At 45.8% G+C, this 14,119-nt stretch overlaps 1 protein-coding gene across 5 annotated transcripts in view; it reads right to left on the bottom strand.

The window, feature by feature from the left end:
• Positions 1–14,119, bottom strand: part of PKNOX2 (PBX/knotted 1 homeobox 2) — a 683,220-nt gene that overhangs the window by 341,688 nt on the left and 327,413 nt on the right. For all 5 annotated transcript variants that reach the window (XM_089658998.1, XM_089658994.1, XM_089658997.1 and 2 more), the window contains one exon: positions 1,810–1,872. The gene's annotated coding sequence lies outside the window, so the exon portion shown is untranslated. The remainder of the gene's footprint in view (positions 1–1,809; positions 1,873–14,119) is intronic.

The following is a 14,119-nucleotide window of genomic DNA, read 5'->3' as shown; positions in this document are numbered from 1 at the left end:
AAAATCAAGCCCCTAGGCATGCAGACTGCTTCTACAAACATTGGTGAAAGAATGGGTCGCTCTCAGGAGCTCAGTGACTCCAAGCGTGGTCCCGTGATAGGTGGCCACCTGGGCAATAAGTCCATCCGTGACATTTCCTGGCTACTAAATATTCCACGCTCAACTGTTAGTGGGATTATAAAAAAGTGGAAGAAACTGGGAACAACAGCAACTCAGCCACCAAGTGGTAGGCCACGTCATATGACAGAGCGGGGTCAGCGCATGCTGAAGCACACAGTGCACAGAAGTCAACAACTGTCTGCAGAGTCAATAGCTAGACCTCCAAACTTGGTGTGACCTTCAGATGAGCCCAACAACAGTGTGTAGAGAGCTTCATGGAATGGGTTTCCATGGCCGTGCAGCTGCATCCAAGCCTTCCATCACCAAGTACAATGCAAAGCGTCGGATGCCGTGGTGTAAAGCACGCCACCACTGGACTCTAGAGCAGTGGAGACGTGTTCTCTGGAGTGACCAATCATACTTCTCTGTCTGGCAATCTGATGGACGTGTCTGGGTTTGGCGGTTGCCAGAAGAATGGTACTTGCTTGACTGCATTGTGCCAAGGGTAAAGTTTGGTGGAGGGGGGATTATGGTTTGGGGTTGTTTTTCAGGGATTGGGCTTGGCCCCCTAGTTCCAGTGAAGGGAACTCTTAAGGCGACATTTTGGACAATTTCATGCTCCCAACTTTGTGGGAAGAGTTTGGGGATGACCCCTTCCTGTTCCAACATGACTGCCCACCAGTGCACAAACCAAGGTCCATAAAGACATGGAGGAGCCAGTTTGGGGTGGAGGAACTTGACTGTCCTGCACAGAGTCCTGACCTCAACCCCATAGAACACCTTTGGGATGAATTAGAGAGGAGACAGGCCTCCCCCCCCCCCCCAAATCAGTGCCTGAGTTGACATAACATGCATTTTTCTAACACAATACATTGTAAAGTGCTACCCCCAAAAGGTTATCTGGTTCTTCCCTAAAAGAAAAGAGGCTGCCCACCTCCATCTGTTTAGGATTTATTGCTCGAAGAAACTTTAACAATAGAGGGGTTAGGGCATGGGATACTCAAAAACGATTAGCACATAGCAATCAGAGGACATTGCACACAGGCGCACAAAACTCAGTGCAACACACATAAAAACATTAGAAAACATGAATTAAAACAGCAATTCCAGGCAGAACGTGTAACAAAAGCACTAAGTTTTGCTAAAACCAGGAAGTTTTCTTCAATTTAGGTTAAAGGGTAAGGACACTTTCCCATAAAATGTCAGAACTCCCAGCACAAAATGTTCATTTAAATATATTGCTTATAGGCCACAACGGATGTTAATCCACTTTGCGTGCACCAAGTGCCTTTGCAAACCCAGATAAGACTTCATTATTGTGCTGCACCTAGCCTATGCCGAAAGCAGAGATGTGGGAGGGGCCAAACAGGCTCCACCTACTGAAGGCTTCCTGTAGAAAACTATAGGAGGGGGCGGAGACAAGACCAGTCACCCTACACAAAAAAAGAGAGCAGCAGTGAGAGGTCTTTATTACAGGAAGTTCCTGCACAGAGGCAAAGCTTCACACTGGATTGTTGCACAGATCTGGAAATACACAAAACACCAAGATTCCAGAAGAACACGACTCTTGTCTTTAGACAATATTTTCTTATCCTGGAGTTTTGCTTTAGCAGGTAATGAAGGGCTAGGAAGCCATGAGGTATAAGACTTCTGCCCCTCCCCCCCCCCCCCCAAAAAAAGCACTCTACATTTTAAAGAGTAAAATCTTACCTTTATGTGCAGCTTTAGGTGTGTTTTTAGGCTAATCAGACCATCAACACATAATCTTCAGACCTAAAAGAACAAAATAATTAATGAATGAATTCAAAATGTATTGTACTGTCAAGTACAGGCAGAACGTAAAAGTATTAGAAAATCAGATAAACCATCAAACAGTCGAAGACAATAAATATCAGTCTGCATTAAAGAAAAAGTCTCGTGTCCTTTTTTCTGTTATGGCGTTTTGACCCCCATAATACATCTTCCTATGTGGAAGGCCAGCTGCATTGTTGGACAAGTCATCCAGCAAGACCACTCGTAAATGTAGCTAGAAGGAGGGCGCTGCAGTGGGAGGGGTTTAAAATTTGCGCCTCCTGTGTACACGATAACATATGGTACAGTCCTTGTACCTCCCAAAGTTTTTTGGGTTTTTTTTACAAAGGAACTATTCTCACCTTTACTCATTGAGTAATGTTTCACTTTATTTACTAGGCATAGGAGTCTAACGGGGGTCTGAGGTCTGTAACCCAGAGAGTACAGAGCCAGGAGTGTATATTGGATGGGTAAGTATTCAGTCAAAAAAAAAAAGATCTCCCTCTACAAGCCAAAATCCCCTCTCAGTACAGTTCCCCCCCCCCCATTAGAAAATGTCTCCTCTCACCAATACAGATCTTCACCCTCAGTACAGATCCCCTCTTCCCCACAAGAAAATGTCTCCTCTCCCCAATACAGATCTTCACCCTCAGTACAGATCCCCCCCCCCCATTAGAAAATGTCTCCTCTCCCCAATACAGATCTTCACCCTCAGTACAGATCCCCTCTTCCCCACAAGAAAATGTCTCCTCTCCCCAATACAGATCTTCACCCTTAGTACAGATCCCCTCTTCCCCACAAGAAAATGTCTCCTCTCCCCAGTACAGATCTTCGCCCTCAGTACAGATCTTCTCCCCAAAGTACAGGTCTCCTTCCCAGTACAAATTCGTCCCCATCCTGTTTAGATCCCATCAGTACAGATCACCTCTCCCCCAGTACAGATTCCTTACCTCCAATACAGATCCATCAAGCCCAACACAGATCTATCCCCCCAACCGGTAGAGTTTCCCAGTACAGGTCTCATTCCCCCAGTACAGATTCCCACCTAGCACTATAGATCCCACCAACACAGATCCTCCCCAGAATACAGATCCCTCTAGCCCAACAAAGACTTTTTCTCCCCCACCGGTAGGGTTCCCCAGTACAGTTCTCCCTCCCCCATGCAGATTCTCACTCTGCAGTACATATCTTCTCTCCCCCAGTACAGATCCTCCCCTTTCAATACAGATCCCTCGAGCCCAACACAGGTCTGTCCCCCCAACCGGTAGAGTTTCCCAGTACAGATTCCCACCTAGCACTATAGATCCCACCAACACAGAACCCCCCTCAATACAGATCCCTCAACAAAGCCCAACAAAGACCTATTTCTCCCCCACCAGTAGAGTTCCACAGTGCAGTTCTCCCTCCCCCAGTACAGATTCTCACCCCGTAGTACATAGCTTCCCTCCCCCAGTACATATTCTCCCCTTTCAATACAGATCCCTTGAGCCCAACAAAGATTTATTCCCCCACCAATTGAGTTCCCCAGTACAGATCTCTCTCCCCCAGTAAAGATTCCCACCCAGCAGTACAGATCCAACCAGCACAGATCTCCTCTACCCCAGTATAGATCCCTCCAGCCCAACAAAGATCTACCCCCCATCAGTAGAGTTCCCCAGTACAGGTCTCCCTCCCACAGTACAGATTCCTACCTAACAGGAAAGATTTCTACCCACCCAGTACAGATTCCACCAGTACAGATTTCCTGTCCTCCAGTACAGATTTTCCCTATTGCAGATTGCACCCCCCCAATACAGATTCCCCAACCAGTACATAACCCCCCCAGTACAGATCTCCTACCCAGTACAGATTTCCCCTAGTACAGATCTCCACACCAATACAGAACCTCCTCACCAGTACAGCCCCCAATCCTCGGTACAGTTCTCCCCCCTCCATAAAATCCAACCACCAGACCAGGCTTTTCAGAATGAGGGGAAGTCCTCCCCCAACTGTGTCATGTGATGATCAGAGCCAAGGAGGTAAAGAAAGTCCTTCACTCTTAACTGCCACTGCCTGTTTCTCAGGTCTGACAGATGGTGGTAGCATTGCTGTAAGAATCTGCACCCTGAAAACCCACCTCTTCAGGGAAGCCTACCCCGCCCTCTGCTAATTGCCTATCTCCTCCACTCTTCCTACCACTCCATCCCCCACAGCTTTTCCTCCCGTACCACTATCCCCTCCCTCCTATATTGTAAGCTCCAAGGAGCAGGGCCCTCGAACCCCTCGTGTATCGCATTGTATTGTTATTGTACTGTCTCATGTATTGTCTCCCATTGTAATGTACAGCGCTGAGCGAACTGTTGGCGCTATATAAATCCTGTATAATAATAATAATAGAGTAGTATTTCATTATTTATTAACCCCTTTGCGCCGGCCGAACACAAATGTGCGGCCTCCCGGCGTCTGGGCCTAGACGCCGAGCGGCCGCACATTTGCGTTCATGTAGCAAAAAACATGTGCTGAGAGCGTGCGCCCTGCGCGCTCCCAGCACACATGTGTGGTACTCACGGAAAGGTCCCGGTCCGCTCTTTCGATCGGGACCTTTCCCGATCACGTGACCGCCGTGATGACGCGTCACGGCGGTCACATGATTCCTAAACCACGCCCCACCCACCCCGACTCCCGGCGTCTGAAACTCTAAAAGGGCCGGGAGGCGCCGGCGGGAAGGGGTTAAGTAAGCCAATATAAAGCCATCCACATGGGTAAAAAAGTAAAATTGTCAAAACAATGCAGCATAGGATAGCAGCTGTATAATGAACACTGACCTTCCAAGGTGTAAGATGCCCGCCGGACCTTCACGAGGCTTCGGCGGCGTGACGTCACGGCGTACGGCTCCCCTCTGACGCGTTTCGTGCCACTCACTTTATCAAAAGGGGTTATATGCCAGGCGGAAGTGCTGACCATTTAGCCACCGTGCTGTCCCCCTTATCTACACCCCTGGCAATTGATACAAAAGGTAATAATTGCATGGGGTGAATTGTTCGAGAATTGAAAGAAGTTTAATTTTTAGGTGGCTGAGAGGCAGTTTTTCCCCGAAGAGACGAGTTTTCAAGTATAACCTATGATAGGAATAAAGGATGACCTGTTGGAGATATATCTGCCTTGTCATCGGTTTCTAGAAGTCCAGGCTTGTGGTAACCTCATGAGCAGCAAAGCTTTGGAGTTAGGAAAATTGGCTATTCTCGATATGCCAGCAATGACATTAACGAATAGCACAGAGCGTAAAAACGGTCATTATTCATAGCACCGAATGATCATATTACCACTTGACATTAACAATAAGAAAGACATGAGCTTCTAATATTACACTTTATAGCTGATGGGATCACCACTTCACACTGATAGGCAAACCATGTGCGCTCCTATTACACAGCTGTCAGTGGTCCCGAATAATAGAAAGATGGCAATTTGATGGCGGTTTCTGGGCCTGACAAGAAAAATACGCTTTGACACGAGTGATACATCCATTACCCATGACATGTGTTAATGGAATTGATGTAAACATGGATGATTCTGCTTTTGTGTGATATCTGTGTGATCTATCGAACGCCGATCACAACACTGGGAGATAAGTGCTTTAACCCGCCGATGCCGGCGTAACATATATATGTGGCGTCACGGAAGTGGGCCTCCTTGTAAAGTGCCGCATATATTCGCATCTGCATTTTAGCTGGAAGCGTGCTCCCAGCGTGGAGACCGAACTGTCACTGACAGCTTCAGATCTCGCACTAATGACTGGCTATCACAACCCGCCCCTGTACTCTCTGCCTCCTTTTGCATGGATAAAAGGGTACGTTGTATCTATTTTTCTTAGCCGGAGGAGAAAATTGTCAATAAATAAAAAAATAATCTTAGTGCAACAACAAAAAATAAAAATAATGTAATAAAAAGGGATAATTTACACTTGCTAAATCCCTGCCAGAACTTTCATTTATACTGCAAGTAGCATTGAAAAGTGCTGGCAGGGAATTTGTGAATATCATGAAAGTTCTGGCAGGGAATTGGGAGTAACATTGGATGTACTGGCAAGGAATTTGCGAGTGCCACTGAAAGTCATGGCAGGGAATTTGAGAATACCTTTGAATGTCCTGGCAGGGAATTTGCGAGTGCCCTTGGAAGTACTAGCAGAGATTTTGTGAGTACCAAGTACTGGCAGGAATTCTGCAAGTACCATTGGATGTTCTGGCAGGGAATTGGCAAGTACCATTGAAAGTCCTGGCAGGGAATTTGCCACTATTGACTGTCCTGGCAGGGAATTTGCAAGTGCCTTTGAAAGTCCTGACAGGGAATTTGTGAGTACCATTGAAAGCTCTGTTAGGGAAATTGCGAGTGCCTTTGGAAGTACTGGCGGTAAATTTGTGGAACCATTGAGATTCCTGGCAGGGATTTTTTGAGTACCATTGGAAGTACATGCAGGGAATCTGTACGAACCATTGAAAGTCCTGGCAAGTACCATTCAAAAGTGCTGGCAGGGAATTTGTGAATACCATGAAAGTACTGGCAGGGAATTAGAAGCAACATTGGAAGTACTGGCAAGGAATTTGCGAGTGCCATTGAAAGTCCTGGCAGGGAATCTGAGTACCTTTGAATGTCCTGGCAGGGAATTTGCGAGTGCCATTGGAAGTACTAGCAGAGATTTGGTGAGTACCAAGTACTGGCAGGAATTCTGCAAGTACCATTGGATGTTCTGGCAGGGAATTGGCAACTACCATTGAAAGTCCTGACAGGGAATTTGTGAGTACCATTGAAAACTCTGGCAGGGAAATTGCGAGTGCCTTTAAAAGTTCTGGCGGGAAATTTGTGAGAACCATTGAGATTCCTGACAGTGATTCTTTGAGTACCATTGGAAGTACAGGTACGGAATTTGTAAGAACCAGTGAAAGTCCTGGCAGGGATTCGACAGCATCACTGGAAGCACTAGCATAAATTCTGCAAGTACCATTTGAAGTACTGGCAGTGATTCTGTGATTACCATTGGAAGTTCTGGCAAAGAAATTGGCATATACCACTGCAAGTCCTAGCAGGGAATTTGCTATCATCGAAAGTTATGGCAGGGAATTTGCAAGTTCCATTGAAAGTCCTGGCAGTGAATTTGCGAGTGCCATTGAAACTCATGGAAAGAACTTGCGAATACTATTGAAAATCCTGCCAGGTAGTTTGTGAGTGCCATTGGAAGTACTGGCAGGGAATTTGTGAGTGACATTGAAAGTAGTGGCAGGGAATTTGCGAGTACTATTGAAAGACATGGTATGGATTCTGAGAGTGCCATTGGAGGTCTTGGCAGGGAATTTGAGAGTACCATTAAAAGTACTAGCAGGGCTTTTGTGAGCACCATTTGATGTTCTGGCAGGGGTTCCGTGAGTACCACTGGAGGTCTTGGCAGGGAATTTGAGAATACTGTTGGAAGCACTGTGCACACCATTGAAAGTACTGACAGGGATTTTGCAAGTACCATGAAAGGTACTGGCAGGGAATCTTAAGGTCCTGGTGGTCTGGGAGGTTTTGTAACACTTACAAAAGCATCTGAGAATCTCTCAGACTCTAAATAGCTACAGCTCAGTGTGTTTCTGTACAGGGTATTTCTATTGATATACATACAAATATAGATATAATATCGTATATTATGCGGGTCAATTCTATGCACAGCTAACTTGAAGGAAACATGAGCTGAGTGAACTAAGCAGTGTGACTATCAAGTTCCTTCATGCTGAAAGGCTAGCTGTTGACAATCATACTGATCCTCTGTCTTCAATATTTTGAGTTGTTTACCTGGAAAAGTATGTAGGCCAGCCCTGCATAATATGATGTCATAGGGTGTACAGCTGAGTACAGGTGGCCCTTCTTTCTTTTACTGTAGGTCAGTCCTGACTTCACTTGCTTTTTGCTTGTTTTTTGTTGGCTTGCCTCAACAGGCTTTTGTTCACATCAGAACTGCTTCTTTCCCCAAATCCCGAAATACATTTTAAGCAATACAAAAGCAACTTCAAGCAGGTCAATGAACATCATAAGACAGTCAACTGAAAGTCAAATTCACCTGTCATGAAGATGAGACTGCCAGGCAACTAACATTTTCAAAAGAGGGTGGGCAATGGGGAGAGGAAAAGGAGAAGTGCACTTCAATCAGGGCAAATTCAAGCACTCTCTATGCTTAGAAGATCAGGATTTAGTCCAGAAGAACCTAGGTAGTCAACTCAAGGTGACCAAACCCCAAGAAATTTTGCTTAGGAATAAGTTAGGATAGTTTTTAACTGATAAGAGTGCCGGTAAGCCCCCTTTAGACCTCCAAGATTTTGAGGTTGGCTGGTAGATTGAGATTGCCATAATTTTTTTGTTAATAAAAGTGCCAGTAAGTCCCCGTTAGACCTCCGAGAAGTTGAGGTTGGGTGTGTTGGTTAAGATAGCAGTAAGTTTTTTGTTAATAACAGTGCTGGTAAGCCTCCACTAGATCTCCAAGAAATTGAGGTTGGTTGTGTTGGTGAAGAGAACCGTACGTTTTTTCTAATAAGAGTGCCGGTAAGCCCCTGTTAGATCTCTGAAATTGAGGTTGGGGGTGTCGGTTTAGATAGCCATATGTTTTTTTATTAACAGTGTTGGTAAGCCTCCACTTGACCTCCAAGAAATTGAGCTTGGGGGTGTCGGTTTAGATAGCCATACGTTTTTTTATTAACAGTTTTGGTAAGCCTCCATTAGACCTTCAAGAAATTGAGGTTGGGGGTGTTATTTTAGATAGCCATACTTTTTTTATTAACAGTTTTGGTAAGCCTCCATTAGACCGTCAAGAAATTGAGGTTGGGAACATTGGTTAAGATAGCCGTAAGTTTTTTTTTGTTAATAAGAGTACCGGTAAGCCCCCGTTAGACCGCTGAAATTGAGGTTGGGTGTGTAGCTTAAGATAGCCGTATGTTTTTTGTTAATAAGAGTGCCGAAAATCCACCATTAGACGTCTGAAATTAAGGTTGGCTGTGTCGGTTAAGATAGAAGTAAGTTTTTTGTTAGTAACAGTGCCAGTGAGCCCCAATTGGACCTCTGAAATTGAGGATAGGTGTGTCGGTTATGATAGCCATACGTTTTTTGTCAATAACCGTGCCAGAAGGCTTCCGTTAGACCTCCAAGAAATTGAAGTTTGGTGTGTCGGTTAAAATAGCTGTAGGTTTTTTGTGAATAACAGCACCGGCAGGCTTCCGTAAGTGTCAGGGCTCCGGGTATGACCAGAGGTATGTGAACTGACGCAGGGAAACGCAGGCTTCAGGTAGGTTATAAACAATATAATTTATTAATACTAACAATACATAAACGTAGTGCAATACTAAAACATAACACAGTGCAAACGAACCAAACCAAACCACCCACAGATAACAATACATACAATGCAAGCGTCGTCAGGCAGGCCGGGTCAATAACAATCGGGCAGGTAGGAACAGGAGGAGCAGGCAGAGAGTAGTCAGGTCACGAGCCGGTTAGAGCAACTAACGGGCAGGTAGGTACAGGGGGTCAGGCAGAGAATGGTCGGGGTCACAAGCCAAGGATCAAACAGGAGAAGTCAGCAGAGGTCCGGATCAGGCAGGGTCGGCAACGAATCAGACAGGAACAGGAATGCAGGAAACAAGATACAGGGGCCCATAGAAAAACACACACCAAGGCACAGACTGCAGGTCTGGCCATCCCTTAAATACACCTGTGATCAGCCTCAGGTGTTTTGGCTGACTGCAGGGTTGAGTCTCTGATTGCTGAGAGCAACCGCTGGCCAGCCCTGGTACTGCAGCCCACAAGGCAGGTGAGTCCCACCATTACTGGCAAGTCCATTCCTGACAGTAAGACCTCCAAGAAATTGAAGTTTGGTGTGTCGGTTAAGATAGCTGTAGGTTTTTTGTGAATAACAGTGCTGGCAGGCTTTCGTTAGACCTCCAAGAAATTGAGGGCGACTTGTTTCCATGATCTTGCTATAATTTTTATGTGTAACTAGAAAAACAAAAGTAGTTCATTTTGCCTCAGACTTCAGCAAGGATTGTGGCTATTTATGTAAAGGAGCCTCCCACGGGTTCCAAGAGAGTTCCAAGATAATGATCAACTCAAATTCACAATTTCTACACCCTGGGATGTGTTCACCAAATATATATCATGGATCCAGAGGAGACACAACCTCTGAAACAGTTGGGAGATGCATCAGGGACATATTTAGCAATTCTGTTAGGTACCAGCGCCAAATTCTCACTTATCTTAATGGCACCACTGGAAAAATAAGAACCGCTTGCAATGGGCAATACAGGTAGTTCTACTTGGGCCCCAAGTGATATCATTAGTAACGGATAAAAGGAAAGGTTCAATAATAGTGCATCCTATTAGATGCCTACCTCATCTAAATGCAGGGGATAGGTCCACTTTAATTCAGGATGAATTACACTGCTCCGTACGGTGCCAGAGAGATATCTTGCATAAATGGAGAAATGCAATTATGATCCCTCAAGTCCCAACAGTGATTTCTTCCCACAAATGGACACTGTCTGAGAGTTGTTAGAAGGGAACTAAGCCAGGCAAAAGGGTCAGCAATCTTTCTGGATATTACGAGTCCCCAGAGCTAACAGCTGTAGATTGTTTGTCTGTAAGGTTCCCTTACTCTGCAAAATATGGGGCATTCATTTAAATGTACATTCGCACATTTTCTTTTCGTCTAGTATTACTACTAAGACCAGAGGATTCTTTATTTTTTTATTTTTTTTTTTTGGTTTTTGGACGGCGAAGACAAGTCTCTCTGTGGGTAACACAGGAATGTAATATCGGCGCTCGCGCAGGACACTACATATGTTCCTTGCGGAAACCAATTACTCCCCTGCAGAGCTGACACTCTAATTTTTGTGCCTAATGAAAAAAAAAAAGGGAATAAAAGAAGTTGCCTAAGAGCAGGAGAATGAGGCGCTGGGATCGGCGCTGGGCTTTGCAGTGACCTTGCTATTAAACTGCCCCCACTGTGCCGAAATCGACACAAGTTCAGGCTCCGTTTCCTGCCTCGGTCATTTGCGCTCAGTGTGATCAGAGGAAAGGCACATTTTATTTCTGTGCTTTATGTCGACAGGGAAAGCTGTTTATACAAAATTAATATGAAAAAAAAAATATCCTCCAACTTGAAGCAATTATGTAAAAAAAAAAAAAAAAGACTTAGCCGAGTATAACTTTTGAAAAAAAAAAAGTTGCACAGAAAACGGAAAAAAAAAAAATTAAGAGAATAAGCACCAGCAGCTGTAGAAAATTAAACGGTCGGGGGGATTTAAGAGATAATTAACTTACAAATGTCATCCCATATCAGGCCCTGGGCGAGAGGAATATGCCGCACTTGGAGTAATTGATGTCATGTAGAAACAAGAGAGCTAGCCAGACATGCCCTCATACGTGTAATGGGATTTTAGTAGCTCAGGGTAGCGGAGCCGATATTAGAATCACGATGCCACTAACGCAACCAATTGTTGCTTTTGCTCCTCATACACATTCCAAATCAATGATTCTTGATGGTAGGCTTCCTTGAGGCGCTTGGCTCTTAGGAATGCAGCGCAGCGGATCTTGGATAACGCGCCACTTTGTGGTTTTGGGCATCGTGGGGATTGTGTACCGGGGCACTAAATCTGGAGGCGGCGGCATGACATTTATTGCAATTACGGGAAGGCGCTAAACTTCCAACGGCTAACCGGTTCCTAAGTTTTAGGCTTGACTACCTTTTTGGGGAATGTTTTCAGGTCCGTTCGGCGGGCAAGCTGTCCCCACGAGGTAGAAACAAGCTGGAAATGAATTTACCTGGCTGGCATAGTGATGGGAATCTGAACGAGGCGACTGCGCGGTGATTCAAAGTCTTGTTAGGTCTTACATAAGTAACCCTTTTATTTTCAGGGACAGAGAGAGCCTGACACCAACCAACACCCCCCCCCCACCCGAGAAAACCTTCCACCGGGGGCGGACTGACAACTCATGGGGCCCCCGGGCAATGGGGGATCATGGGGCCCCTGTGTCCTTGCCCAAACTCAAAAAAGCCTATGAAAAAGGCACCAGGGGCATCTCATGGGGCCCCCTACTGAGCCCAGGCCCTCGGGCAGTGCCGAGTTTCCAAATGGTCAGTCTGCCCCTGGGTACGTGTTCTCCATCTTTATAAAGGTGATATGCTACTTTTTTGCCCTCTGAATATTGCTGTGTTTTTTGTTTCTTTTTTAATAACATGACAGTTTTGGCTTGTAATCTTTCAGCAGTAATATTTTTTATCGCACCCGAAAAAGTATTAGTGTATGTACCAGGGGCATCTCATGGGGCCCCCTACTGACCCCTGGGCCCTCGGGCAGTGCCCGAGTTTCCAAATGGTCAGTCCGCCCCTGCCTTCCACTACCACCATCCTCTATACACCGGCCATCCCACCGCCCCCCAAGCGAGAGAGAGAAAGGCATTCATCTTCACAGCTCCAGACATCCCCTGAAATGAGAGTCAGACATCCCCTGAAATGAGAGTCAGGCTCACCATCAAGCAGCCCACAGCCTCTCTCGGATCCCACCTGGTCCCCATGCTGCGTGTGTCCCTTCTTCTGTCCCCTCTTCTGGGGAGCCATGCTGCCCCCCCTGAGAAATGCCGCCTTAGGCAAATGCCTTGTTTGCCTCGTGGTAAATACACCCCTGGCCAGGGATAATTGGAGCCTGGAAGCCCAGATGAAAATTTAGCAACAGATATAAAGAAAACCAACAGAGGGCGCACCAGCCTAGTGCATTACCATAAAAAACATTTATTGAGGAAATAAAAATAGGTATCGTACTCACAAATGACATAAATGTCAAAGGCACATAGTAAAGAACAGCACTCTGTCCAATCCACACTACGTGGCCATCTGCAATGGGAACCCTGGACTTCCCATTGGCTCCGAGGAAGAGGCAAGTCCTCGAAACATGTCAGCCTGTTGGAAGTCCAGGTTTCCCATTGCAGATGGCCACGTAGTGTCACAAATGACATAAATGGCAAAGGCACATTGTAAAGAACCTCACTGTCCAATCCACACTTTGTGGCCACCCGCAATGGGAACCCTGGACTTCCCATTGGCTCTGAGGAAGAGGCAAGTCCTCAAAACGTGTCAGCCTGTTGGAAGTCTAGGGTTCCCATTGCCGATGGCCTCGTAGTGGCACAAATGACATAAATGTCAAAGGCACATCGTAAAGAACAGCACTCTGTCCAATCCACACTACGTGGCCATTTACAATGGGAACCCTGGACTTCCCATTGGCTCTGAGGAAGAGGCAAGTCCTTGAAACGCGTCAGTCTTTTGGAAGTCCAGAGTTCCCATTGCAGATGGCCACGTAGAGTCACAAATGACATAAATGTCAAAGGCACATCGTAAAGAACAGCACTGTCCAATCCACACTACATGGCCATCCGTAATGGGAACCCTGGACTTCCAACAGGCTGACGCGTTTCGAGGACTTGCCTCTTCCTCAGAGCCAATGGGAAGTTCAGGGTTCCCATTGCGGATGGCCATGTAGTGTGGATTGGACAGAGTGCTGTTCTTTACGAGGTGCCTTCGACATTTATATCATTTGTGAGTACAATACCCATTTTTATTTCCTCAATAAATGTTTTTTACGGTAATGCACTAGGCCGGTGCGCCCTCTCTTGGTTTTCTTTATATCCAGTGCATTTGGACTACCCCGGTCCCTTGAGGGCAGCAAACAGTGCACATTCCAGGACATCCAAGATGTGGCCATAGCCCATGCTGAGTCCATCCCCAAGCGCAGGTGTATTTGGGTTTGCTGTTTTTCGAAATTTAGCAACAGACTTGTTCGGAGCGTAAATAATGGGAAGAGATAAGGAAAGGAAAGAACTAAGAAGGAGAGCTGAGGGGTGAAGATAGACAGGAGTAAATAGAGGAGCTAGAAGAAAAAGGAAAATAGTAGGAGAAATGGGAGGTAATTGGAGGGGGGGGGGATATGTAAACCTTGTTATGAACAATGTATGATTGTAATATTTAGAATAATTGTTGGATTTATATTATAAATTTAATAAAAATATAATAAAATATGGCAGCACAGTGGCTAAATGGTTAGCACTTCCGCCAGGCAATACTAGGGTCGTTGGTTCAAATCCCAACCACGGCACCACCTGCCTGGAGTTTGCATGTTCTCCCTGTGCAAGTTTCCTCCAGGTACTCCGGTTTCCTCCCACACTCCAAAGACAT

Source organism: Staurois parvus, unplaced genomic scaffold (assembly GCF_062004578.1).
Source record: "Staurois parvus isolate SC_StPar_1 unplaced genomic scaffold, SC_StPar_1.0 ptg001122l, whole genome shotgun sequence".
Classification (NCBI taxonomy): Eukaryota; Metazoa; Chordata; class Amphibia; order Anura; family Ranidae; genus Staurois; species Staurois parvus.
This window is presented reverse-complemented; position numbering and strand designations above follow the sequence as displayed.